Here is an 11,931-nt window from a genome sequence, read left to right on the forward strand (position 1 = left end):
CAATGGAATAAAAATGAATGAGAAACTTTAATTTTGAATTCTTTGCAAACCTAATCAAAAGCTCTAGATTTGATTCAACTACTAGTTTGTGGTTTAGATGTTTTTAGATAAGTTATTTTCTAAGACTTCTCTCTAAACTTAGGTCTTTGAGAACTTTGAGTTATAATATATTTGTGTATTTGTAGAAAAAATTGCTTTCTATATAACTACTTCGGCAAATTCTTTGAACATGTTCTTACTTAATTTGTAAATACTAACAACTTTTACTTTTTACGAAAGTGTTATGCGCACAAAACATTTTGACCTAATTTGGAACTTGAGGACTCACTTCTACTAAGAAGTAAAAAGATCAACCGTTTTTTTTACCTGAATGAGTTTTCATGTCACAAATTAAATTAAGATATTTTGTATTCTTAGCATTTCTTTGTTTTTTTCTAGTCATTCTTGAAGGGCAATGCTTTGGGGAAAGCTAAATAGTTTCTGGGGTGTGAAATTTTAAAGGGAATATGCAAAATTTTAAAAATTTTCTGGGGAATATTTTTACCTCTCTCTCCCCACCTCACCTCTTTCCCCACCATTCTCTCTGTCTTCTCCGACCAGCGACCTGGAAAGATAAATTTTTTTTTTTCAATCTCTCTCTCTCTCTTTAGAAACTCCGGCGAAGGGGTTTCCCTTCGCCGGAGTTCCCCTCCCCTTCGCCGGAGTTTCTAGAGAGAGTGAGTGAATCTTTTTTTTTGTCATTTTTTAGGTCGCCGATCGGAAAATTTTACGGCCGGCGACCTGGTCGAAGAAGACAGAGAGAGTGGTGGGGGAGAGAGGTGAGGTGGGGAGAGAGAGAGGTAAAAAATATTCCCCATAAAATAAAATTGTCAAACAAAATTGACCAATTTTTGACCTAGTCTTCACACCGCGGAAATTATTTTGCTTTCCCCAAAGCGCTGGCCTTCTTGAATGTCGGACTAAGAGCATCTCCAATGCAAAACTTCAAAAAAACTCTATTTGCCTTATGTGTTGAGTCTCCATTGAGATTCTCTTTTCTATGTGGCTAACTTGAGTGTCTCTAATTCAAGTCCTTCTCCAATGCAACACTCTAAAAAACTCTAATAGATACACATGTCACACATACATTTAATAGGAAAAAGGGGTTGAGAAAGAAAGGCTTTCTATTGGTCCAAATATTAAATTTAATGACTAGGACACTTAAGACTCTATCTCAAAAATAGAGTTTCTAGTTGAGACATCTTAAAACTTAATGCTTCCAAATCATCTTAAGTTCTCAATTGAGTTTTGCATTGGAGAGGTTTTATCTCAAAAAAAAAACTCTAAACTCCTAGGTGGCACTTAAGATTTTAAGATTGAATCTATGCTCTAAGAGCATCTCCAATGGGACACTCAATCTCTAACACTTATAGTGCCACATAGATTTTTTGGAGTTTTTGATAAAAAATCATCTCCAATGGAACACTTTATTAGACACTCTAATATGAGGTGGGCACATTTATTATAGAGTGTCTAGAGAGAGAAACTCTAAAATGAGAGTGTCTACTTGAGACTCTCTAAGTGTTACTTTTAAATTTCAACCAATAGAAAATCTTGCTTTTCAACTACTTTTTATCTATTGAATTGAAAAAGGACATGTGTATTAAGTGTAGACACTTTAGAGATCTCCATTGGAGACCAATAGAAAATCTTGCTTTTCAACTACTTTTTATCTATTGAATTGAAAAAGGACATGTGTATTAAGTGTAGACACTTTAGAGATCTCCATTGGAGACCAACAAAAATTAGAGTGTCTCTATATTGACATTTAGGAAAGAGAATCTCTATGGGCCCTTGACAACTAGGACTTTTAGAGTGTTTGTTAGAGTGTCCCATTGGAGATGCTCTAAATTTCTAGCCAGTTTCACACTATAATCTCGGATTAGAAATCTCTTTGACTCCTGAAAAGCTCCCTCCCCTTATCGGCGAACCGCATTTCTCTCTCACTCGTCAATCGACTTCAATTCTTCTAAAAACTTGTTCAAACTTGACAGACGACAAAATCGTTTAAGTTCTTCAAAGACTACCTATTTTCATCAAAACTCAAAGCCTTCAATTTCTTCAACTTTAGTTGAAGATTAATAGATTTTGGAAGATCTGAAACTAGTTATTTTAGGGTTGTGGTTGTTATTGAACTTCAAAATCCCTCTCTATAATTTTCAAGGGCAAGAAATTAATTCCTTCCTTGCTGAACTTAAAGATTGATGGTAGTTCATAGACATATTTTTCATCTAAGATGACTGGAAGCTTACAAAGATCGATGCGGGTGGTAATTTTTGAATGCTCTCCTTGGAATGGCAGATCTTGATAGCTATTGTAATGCTGAGCGAGATTTCTATCAGGTTTTTTTCTCTCTCTAAAATTCAACTATCTGCTATAAAGATAATGCAATTTTTATTAGAAAATTTGCTAGAGACTATGAAGTTTCTGATTTAAATATGTTCTAATCACCCTATAAGATTAATCAGTATGACTGATTGAGTTGCATGAGTATCCATGAGAATATTACTTGAAGATAGGGATAAGAAATTGGGTTTTGACTGCAACTGATTATATGTATGATTATTTACACTGGGACTAAGCTAAGTTCCTGTTTTTGTGCTTTCTAGTTTACCAATTTAACCTAAGTTTCTTATATCTAGAAAAACAAGGCTCTTCTAGATTATAAGTATAGTTGTATAAGAAGAAAAGTGGAGTGGATGATTTGTTGGAAATATTTCTCTTGTTGATACTGTTTTTTGATGTTTTGTGTTTCTCTACTTGCTACTTTCTTGTGGGTCTAATTTTACCAAGAAATTAGGTCCACTTCACTAGGAAAGGGTCACTTTTTAGGAGGAAAAGAACTGTATATAGTTCTGTACTGAAGCTAGTAATTGTCACATATGTAAAGAGTTTTAATTGAGCTTTCTATTTCGTGTTATTTTATGTCCTTTCTCCGTATTCTAATTTTGCTTATAGCCACACGCTTGATTGGATCATTTACTTTAACAAACACTAATTGCGTTAAAAAAGGTGCTCAGCTGCTCAAATATGGTTGCAGAGGAAGCCTAAGTTTTGCCTCTTTAGACTTTCCATTGTAAGTTTAACAAGCCCCTTTGGTTAGTATTTGTGTATGTAGTGATGTATTGAAGTATCCAACTCTTTTTGGTATGTCAACTTAATGCTAATCGTCATCCGTCAATACTTGTAGTGTAGTTACGAATCACATCTTGGAAGTGACCAATGAGACGTCTCATACTAAATGTATAATAATCATTATTTTTAGTGTTAGAACTCGTTATGTTTGCAAAATCAATTTTGGAATTCCTTGCGCCTAGATGGAGTTTTGATGCTTTTGATTATTTCATCCTCTTATAGTAAAACTTTCAAGATTGTCTGTCTCACAGAGTTGGTTCTAGATTTTTCCTTGTTCCAATTTGCACGTGTTCATTTGTAATGGTGGAGGAAAACCCATGAGATGGGAATGACAAAGCTAACCTAGAAACTTTCTCTTAACTGCCATCTTTTGGAAAAGATTGTTGTAAAATGACTTCCCATAATCCCATGTTTTAAATGAACTAAAATAAATATGATTCTTTAAGAATCCTTGTTGAAAAGTTCAACGATCAATTTAAGATGATTATCCCCAAAAAAATTTATCATCGAACATACTGAGTACTAAGGCACTAAACAGCAAATGAATCTGATGTAACATTACACCTTAATTCTTAAGAAATTAATTCACACTTGGGGAAGGGAAAAAATCAATCTCAGTTCTATGTGGGATTAGTTCCTTGACTCGGGGATACTGAATGAATTACTGGGGCCACCCATCTTGCCCCTAGCCGATTCTTTATGAACTAGTTCAGCTTCAGTCTGATATCTATCACTCGTATTTGTTTTAGATATAGTTCAAAGAGGAAAGAGAATTTCAAGGATTGGATAAATTAATCAATGCAGCTGTTAGGGAATGGATCTTTGAGTCAGGCATAAAGACCCTGACAAGTTAGTGAGCTTTGTTGAATTTTGAGAAATCACTTTAACAGACTTTTCCTGGAATATTCTCCTGACCTCTTTTTGATCCGCGACGTTTGATGTAGCAATATTCAATAACTGCGTGACCGTTTCCTCGGAAACCCCTCTGTGAGATTTGGTAGACAACATGAGCTGAATGATCTGTTGATCTGTTGGATGCGTGGAACTATCCGATCATTATGTTCCACAAAACTAACTTATGTTAATGCGTTTAGTCAAACCCAAGTCCTGCATCATTGATTAAACTACTCTTAGCCAATTGCAGAATTCCGTGTTGACTTTTAACATAATGAGTTCTCCGAGTTTCCTTTTCTCTTTTTAGTGTGTTAATCTCACCATCAGTGTAGTTGAAATTTGTTCTCTTGTTTTATTCTAGGCAAGAAATGAATTTTGTGTCCTCAAATAATTAATTCTCTGTGATATTGTTGTAATCCAATGGTCCAAATTTTATCCCCTCTATTTTGTAACTATTTTGGATCCTTGTTTATACATCGGCAGACTGCCATAAGTAATTCAAAGTTAGACCACATGAGACTTTCGTCACATATGTTTAGAGTTTTGGATTTGGCTACATGTATTCATACCAGCTTTTTCCAAATCAGGTGAATTTGGCTACAAGTATTTATACCAGCTTTTGCCAAATCATGTGGATTTGGGTACATGTGTTCACACCAGCTTTTGCCAAATCATGTGGATTTGGCTACATGTATTCTCCTTATCTTTTGTTTAATATCTTTCAATTTCCTTCTGAAAAAACCTACAAATTGGTAAATGCATTTTCACTTAAAGAGAGAAGACAAGAGCACACTTGGATCGTGAATATTTTCGGAAAATTTGCAGAAGTGAAGCCTTAGTTATGTTATTATGTAGCATCAGATAAGTCTGATTACTTCACCATGTTGCATAGGTTTTCTTTAGATTGTTAATATTTTCTGTTATTCTTATTTTTAAATCTTTTTCATAGTAACAATATCTTTCTAGCTGGTCTATTTGATGAAAAATAGTTTGTAGCAGGTTGTAAACTTATATTTCTGCAAGCATTTTGGAACTCTTAAAGAACACTTCTTGCTGATCAGGTTGTTTGTTAAATAGCAGGATGAAACGTCTTTGATCTGCTTGTCAAGAGTTGTAGAAAGAAAAGTGAAGTTGGATACACTCTCTACAATCATCCCTGGACAAAGAACCGAGTTTCTCTCTGGTCTAATAGGACTTCTGTATTTTATGTAGGTTGATTCATGCTAATATTACTTCAGGTGTTTGAACTGAGAAAGATTATTAGCAGATCTTGATTAATTTTCATCATATTTTTGTGATATGTCAGTCTGTTTTCAAACATTGCTTGCACCCTGAGGAGTACTTGTCCTTTTCTCTTATCTACAATAAGGGAAAGCAATCTCTTGATGTGGTAAGAACTAAGAATGAGCTTCTGTTATACTCATATTTGCTTTCTCATGGAATTCTGTTCACCAAAATCATCTCTTAGATATGCAAGGGCAAACTTGAGGCGGAGGTCTGGATAGCAGGACTGAAAGCATTGCTATCCCCGGGACAAGGTTGACGTTAAAAAATTGATGGATGGACTGATGGTGGATTCTACTTTGATGTAATCTTATTTAAACATGCTTTTGGCTTTGTTCTTTGAGATAGTTGCCTATAATCTTTTTTCATGTGAAACTCTCCTGCAGTTGGTAGGATATGATCCTTCTCTACCATCCAGCATCTAAATTCTTTACCTCCTCCCAAGTATGACGCCATAGCTTCAAACATTTTCTGTGATCCCATTTTTGTAGCATGCCATGACCAAACTATGCCTTTCTTTGATAAGCTATATGCTATATCAATGGTTCCTAAAATCTAAACAAAAAGAAAATCTAAGAACAATAAAATGCATATGGTCACATCAATACAAAAATAGTCCCCCAATGTAGCATATAATCTTTATACGGCCTTGAGGATGTCCCATGCTTACTTTTCGCCCAGTATTCGCCTCAATATATTTTCCTACTATTATTTGTTCGTTATTTGATCGCTTAAGAATATTGCTGTTGGGTGTAGCTCCCTTAAACTTATTTTATAGAAATATTATGTGAATAGCTTACACCAACCAACGGAAATATTTTGTACTATTTTGGTAAATTTAGTTTGTATAGTTGCAGTTGTTTTTTTACTATTTATACAATCTGTGTTATTATTTGCACCAGGGTTTTAACTATTTTCTTCATTAGTGGTTGTTATGCCATTTTAGATTTAGTTGCAGACATTTTAAGTGGCACGCGCTTTTTCTTTGATGTAACTAACACTAATCATGGTGCCAGATACTCTGATAGCCTACTTAGAGAACCATATTAAAGTAGTTCCTGCAAATCGGGTATAACACAATATAATAACTTTTTAAATACGAATAAGAAAGAATATTCGAAAACTTATAAAGATCAATCCATTATAATTTATATCTCTATCCAAGACAAATTCTTAAGACAAGTCTACCACGGAATCTCATATGAATATGCATTACGTAAAGTTAAAACAAGAAACAAAACATGGTGTTCCCTGGTTGAGGCAATTGTGACAGACATTCCTTATCTGAATGTAATTTCCTTATCATGTAGTTTCCCTGTATTAAATTAATCGAACAATGTTTATGATTCGTACTAGCATTACTCATTGCTATAGGGCAGCAAAGACTTGACATCAAATAGCCCAAGTGACAGTTCAACCAGCAATGTATGTAATAGTATCTCCCCAGATCCTTCTGTTATTTTAACCACTAGCTCTTTGTCAGATAGTGGTCCTCCTGAGAAGTTAGCGGGTGAAGAAACATCGTCTGGTGATTTACCAAACAAACATGCAAGTGAAAGGAACTTCAGATGCTTTTAGAGTCAGTGTTTCAAGTGTTCCCAGCACTTCAAGTCATGGTTCAGGGCAGGATGATTATGATGCAGTAGGTGATGTGTACGTATGGGGTGAGGTTATATGTGATACTGTCGTCAGGGTTGGGACTGATAAAAGCATTAGTCCTTTGAACTTAAGGATTGATGTTCTTCTTCCTCGGCCTTTAGAGTCAAACTTAGTCATGGATGTTCATCATATAGCCTGTGGGGTAAGGCATGCTGCATTGGTCACGAGACAAGGAGAAGTTTTCACTTGGGGTGAAGAATCGGGTGGAAGGCTTGGCCATGGAGTTGGAAGGGACGTTATTAGACCTTGTCTTGTCGAATCTTTGGCAGGTTCAAATGTTGATTTTGTTGCCTGCGGAGAATTCCATACGTGTGCTGTTACCATGGCTGGCGAACTTTATTCTTGGGGTGATGGGACACATAATGCTGGGCTTCTTGGTCATGGTACTGATGTGAGTCATTGGATACCAAAGCGAGTATCGGGCCCACTGGACGGACTTCAAGTGGCTTCTGTTTGTTGTGGTCCATGGCACACAGCCTTGATAACTTCAACAGGTCAACTGTTTACATTTGGTGATGGAACATTTGGTGTTTTGGGCCATGGAAACAGAGAAAGTGTTTCATATCCGAGAGAAGTAGAATCACTCATGGGGTTGAAGACCATAGCAATCGCATGCGGGGTTTGGCATACTGCTGCTGTGGTTGATGTAATTGTAGCACAATCTAGTTCAAGTATTTCATCAGGAAAACTGTTTACTTGGGGTGATGGGGACAAGAATCGTCTTGGCCATGGAGACAAGCAACCAAGACTGAAACCCACATGTGTTCCGTCGCTTATCGATTACAATTTTCACAAGATTTCTTGTGGGCATAGTCTAACAGTTGGCTTGACTTCATCAGGACATGTTTTTACAATGGGAAGTACTGTTTATGGTCAGCTTGGTAATCCGCTTTCTGATGGAGTGGTACCTTGCCTAGTAGAAGATAACCTTATGGCTGAAACTGTTGAAGACGTAGCCTGTGGTGCATATCATGTTGTGGTGCTCACATCTAGGAATGAAGTGTACACATGGGGGAAGGGTGCTAATGGACGATTGGGCCATGGAGATATTGAAGACAAAAAATCACCAACAGTAGTAGAAGCTTTGAAGGATAAACATGTTAAATCTATAGCTAGTGGGTCGAACTTCACAGCAGCAATATGTCTTCACAAATGGGTCTCTGGGGCAGAGCAGTCTCAGTGCTCAGCTTGTAGACAAGCATTTGGGTTTACTCGAAAGAGGCACAACTGCTATAACTGTGGGCTTGTGCACTGCCACTCATGTAGTTCAAAGAAAGCTTTTAAGGCTGCATTGTCACCTAATCCTAGCAAACCCTATCGAGTCTGTGATTCATGCTATACAAAATTAAATCAGGTGGCAGAAGCCAGAGGTAATAACAGTAAGAGGAATAGTTTGCCTCGCCTTTCGGGTGAAAACAAAGATAGGTTGGACAAAGTTGAGATAAGATCATCCAAGTCTTCATCCCCGACAAATGTGGATTTGATTAAGCAGTTAGATAACAAAGCAGGTAAACAGGGGAAGAAAGGAGATATATTTTCTCTGGTTAACTCAGCCGAAGCATCCCCATTGTTACAACTTAAAGATATCTCTTTCTCTAAGCCTGTTGATGTGCGTCGCCCAGTTCCCAGACCAGTTCTAACATCCGCCGGCCAGTCAGCGATCAGTTCCAGGGCTGTGTCCCCTTTTTTAAAGAGACCGAGTCCACCACGATTTGCCACACCTATTCCTACAACATCAGGTCTTTCGTTTTCCAAAACTGATAGCCTGAAGAAAACAAATGAACTCTTGAATCAAGAAGTGCAAAAGTTACGGGATCAGGTAGACAGACTCCAAAAGTCTCTTTTTCTTTATTTTACTCTTAAGAAAGAACATAAGGAAAGCTCTGATATTTGGTGGGATGGATCTGATATTATAGATTGATAGCTTCAGACGGAGGTGTGAACTTCAAGAACACGAGCTTCAGAAATCAGCAAGGAAAGCTGAAGATGCTATGGCATTGGCTGCGGAAGAATCTGGGAAGTCTAGAGCTGCAAAGGATGTTATAAAATCCTTAACTGCACAGGTAGCTTTTATTTGTAAACTTCTATCTTCTTGTTTGGTATGACCTGGTTAGTGAAATAGTAAGTTAAGCTCAGCTGCCTTAGATTCTACATGGGGATAAAGTTATGGCAATGAACAGCTGATCGTATGCAATGTAACTAAGGGGTTAAGGCACAAGACTGTAGGTATGGTGCAGGTGACACACCCGATTAACAAGTACTAAAGAATATAAAAAACTGACAAATGCATAGGAGAAATGTAGATTACAAACATTACATAGACTTTAAATAACCAATCAAGAGAACATGTTGGGAGCTAATACGAAGATCAAACCTTCAGTTTTCTTATCGGCATCTCCCTTGTAAGGGACAATCAGGGCTTCCAATACTAAATTTTGCATTTGACTTCGAAGACGTAGGAATGTGTCAATAAGTAACTAAAAGGTTTAAACAATATCAATCATTTCACTTTAAGAAGCTCTTATAGTATTCTTAGAATTTTACATCAAACTTTAGTGTCTAATGAAATTCTGTCACAAAAATGTGCAAGTACTACATAAATATTCGTTTTTTATAAGAACATTAAAGTTATTTATTTGATCTATTTTACCCAAATGGTTTAATTTTAGCAAGTGCAGCGTTTGCTTGTGTCTTGCCCTCTGTTCCTGGTGCAAAGACTGCTGACGTTACTGAGATTGCATCAGGGGAGGAAAGGAGGAGCTATAGCCTTGTATCACGATCACTTCATGACACAACTGAGGTGCTAGTGTCACCTCGCCTTGACTACTGGACTTGATGATTTAACTACTTAGAGATCTACAAACAGAAAGGATATCAAAATGTCAAATCAGATGTCAAGCTCTAACATTCAAAAGTTTTAAGGTGGCTCATTTGCATGTGCCGAGGAGCCCTCAATTCATCATCGAGGCTGATACAATCAGGAACAGTGGGCAGCACCTCGTCCACACATTTTACTGTTAATTTTAGGACATTCCTTAAGGACATTTTTGTGAAAATCGATGAACACACCTATTGCTCTGTGCTTGACTTGTCAGTTTGGTTTTTCGAACATTTTTTTAGAAGTTCTCTTGCTATACTAATTTTTGGCTGGTATAGATTTTACTGATTTCCCTTTCGAATGCTACGTAGCTTAAAGACATGGCCGACAGGCTCCCAGCTGGGGCTTATGACAGTGAGAACATGAGACAACCTTACCTACCAAATGGAGTTCGTCACTCTGATGCAAATGGAGATCATCAATCAAAATCTAATGTAAAATCTGCGTCTCGCTTGGTTTCTCGGGTAGAGAATGATGGAACTGCTACCACTGAAGCACCAGGCCTGATACCCCATAGGCACAGAGATATCCCTATGCTGAATGAGAACAACAGAGGATCAAATGGTTACAATGAAGAGGTCTATCCAGATACCGGTATCAGATCTGTTTCTTCTGATGCCGAGGAACCTGAGCCTGATGAGAAAACCATGAACCCCAAGACTCCTCCATTGGTGTCTAATGGTAATCAAATCACTGAATGGATTGAACAATATGAACCCGGTGTTTATATAACACTAGTGGCACTACAAGACGGAAGTAGAGATCTCAAGAGAGTTCGATTCAGGTACTTCATATTTTCTCCTGTTCATTCTGATTTTCCTTCATTACATATTACATGACTTTTTGCAGTTAACCCATATCGTTTGGAATTGCGAAAAAGAGTTTGGTTCCTTGACAAAACTTTTCGGAGCATTAAATAAGAAAAACAGGATAACTAATTCTTCTCGGTTGTTCATCTGCAGTCGGAGAAGATTTGGGGAGCACCAAGCGAAGAGTTGGTGGTCTGAAAATCGTGACAAAGTATACCAGAGGTACAATGTTCATGGCTCCTAAAAGTCACCGACGGCCTCAACCACGTCTATCTCCGAATTCCTCCTAGAGATTCACCATTGGTCTGTATCTCTTTTCTTTTTCAGGAGTAATTTATATTTTGGTTCTTTTTAAGCTCTGCCCTTTATTATTATAACCTAGTTTTGTATTGTTGTGTACATAAAGTGATCAATCATGAAATAGTATGGGCAGAAAAAAAAAAGTTTATCTTTCAATTTTCAAGTACGCTAAATCCTTGGGTGGCAATCTGCTGCTGTTTCCTCGCTCCTTCATACCCTGAACCTGGATTAGAATACGACGCTAGTCTCTGGGATCGTCAAGTCTTTCTGAGGTTGGAGCTAGCAAGTTCGTCCTAAGATTTTCAGGATATGAGTGGAGTTATGTCTGATTCACCTTGACACTGGATTAGTCACCTAAATGACTTATTAGGTGAAAAACATTTATATAATGTGAAAAATAAAAGCGGTCTACTTATGCTAATAGGAACAAGAGTACTAGTAAAATATAATATTTTATTACACTTGTATCATCAGGCACAAATGCTTAATCTCAACCTTTGCAAATAAGTTGGAAAAGTGTAATCTAAGCTATTGAAGAGGGTACAATAATATGTTGGGAGGTATAATCTCAACTTAGATAAGTTTGGGAGGTGTAATCGAAGTCAATAAAGAGAACTTGAAGATAAGTGTGAGAGATACAATTTTAATCGTTGATAAGAGCATGTCTAACGTTGGGTTGGGGTTCTCAAATTCCAAATTCAAATTTGGGTGCCCCAGCCCCACTGCACTCCAACCCGGGCTCCATTTGGGAGCCCGGGCTGGGGGCTCCCAGCCCCAAATGTGATTGATGGGACTTGGGACTTCCCCAACAGTCACATTAGGGTGTGTCCCTCCACCCAATAATGTTTTAATTTATTTTTTTTTCGTTTTTATCTAATTCTTTTTAAAAGTCTTAATTTATTAAATACTTCTTTATTTCAATTCTTTCTCTAA

The 11,931-nt window shown here is 37.1% G+C and overlaps 1 pseudogene across 1 annotated transcript; it reads left to right on the forward strand.

Moving 5' to 3' along the window:
- Positions 1-1,973: 1,973 nt before the first annotated feature.
- LOC147537882 (PH, RCC1 and FYVE domains-containing protein 1-like) lies at positions 1,974-11,154 on the forward strand (annotated as a pseudogene). The gene is made up of 9 exons (XR_015224898.1): positions 1,974-2,394; positions 3,043-3,115; positions 5,149-5,237; positions 5,374-5,458; positions 5,537-5,656; positions 6,727-8,830; positions 8,928-9,074; positions 10,201-10,673; positions 10,852-11,154. The product of XR_015224898.1 is annotated as a PH, RCC1 and FYVE domains-containing protein 1-like (transcript).
- The last annotated feature ends 777 nt before the right edge of the window (positions 11,155-11,931 follow it).

The sequence above is a fragment of the Eschscholzia californica genome, unplaced genomic scaffold (genome assembly GCF_041429995.1).
Source record: "Eschscholzia californica isolate CP2 unplaced genomic scaffold, dmEscCali1.0.p SCAF_5, whole genome shotgun sequence".
In the NCBI taxonomy this organism is placed as follows: domain Eukaryota; kingdom Viridiplantae; phylum Streptophyta; class Magnoliopsida; order Ranunculales; family Papaveraceae; genus Eschscholzia; species Eschscholzia californica.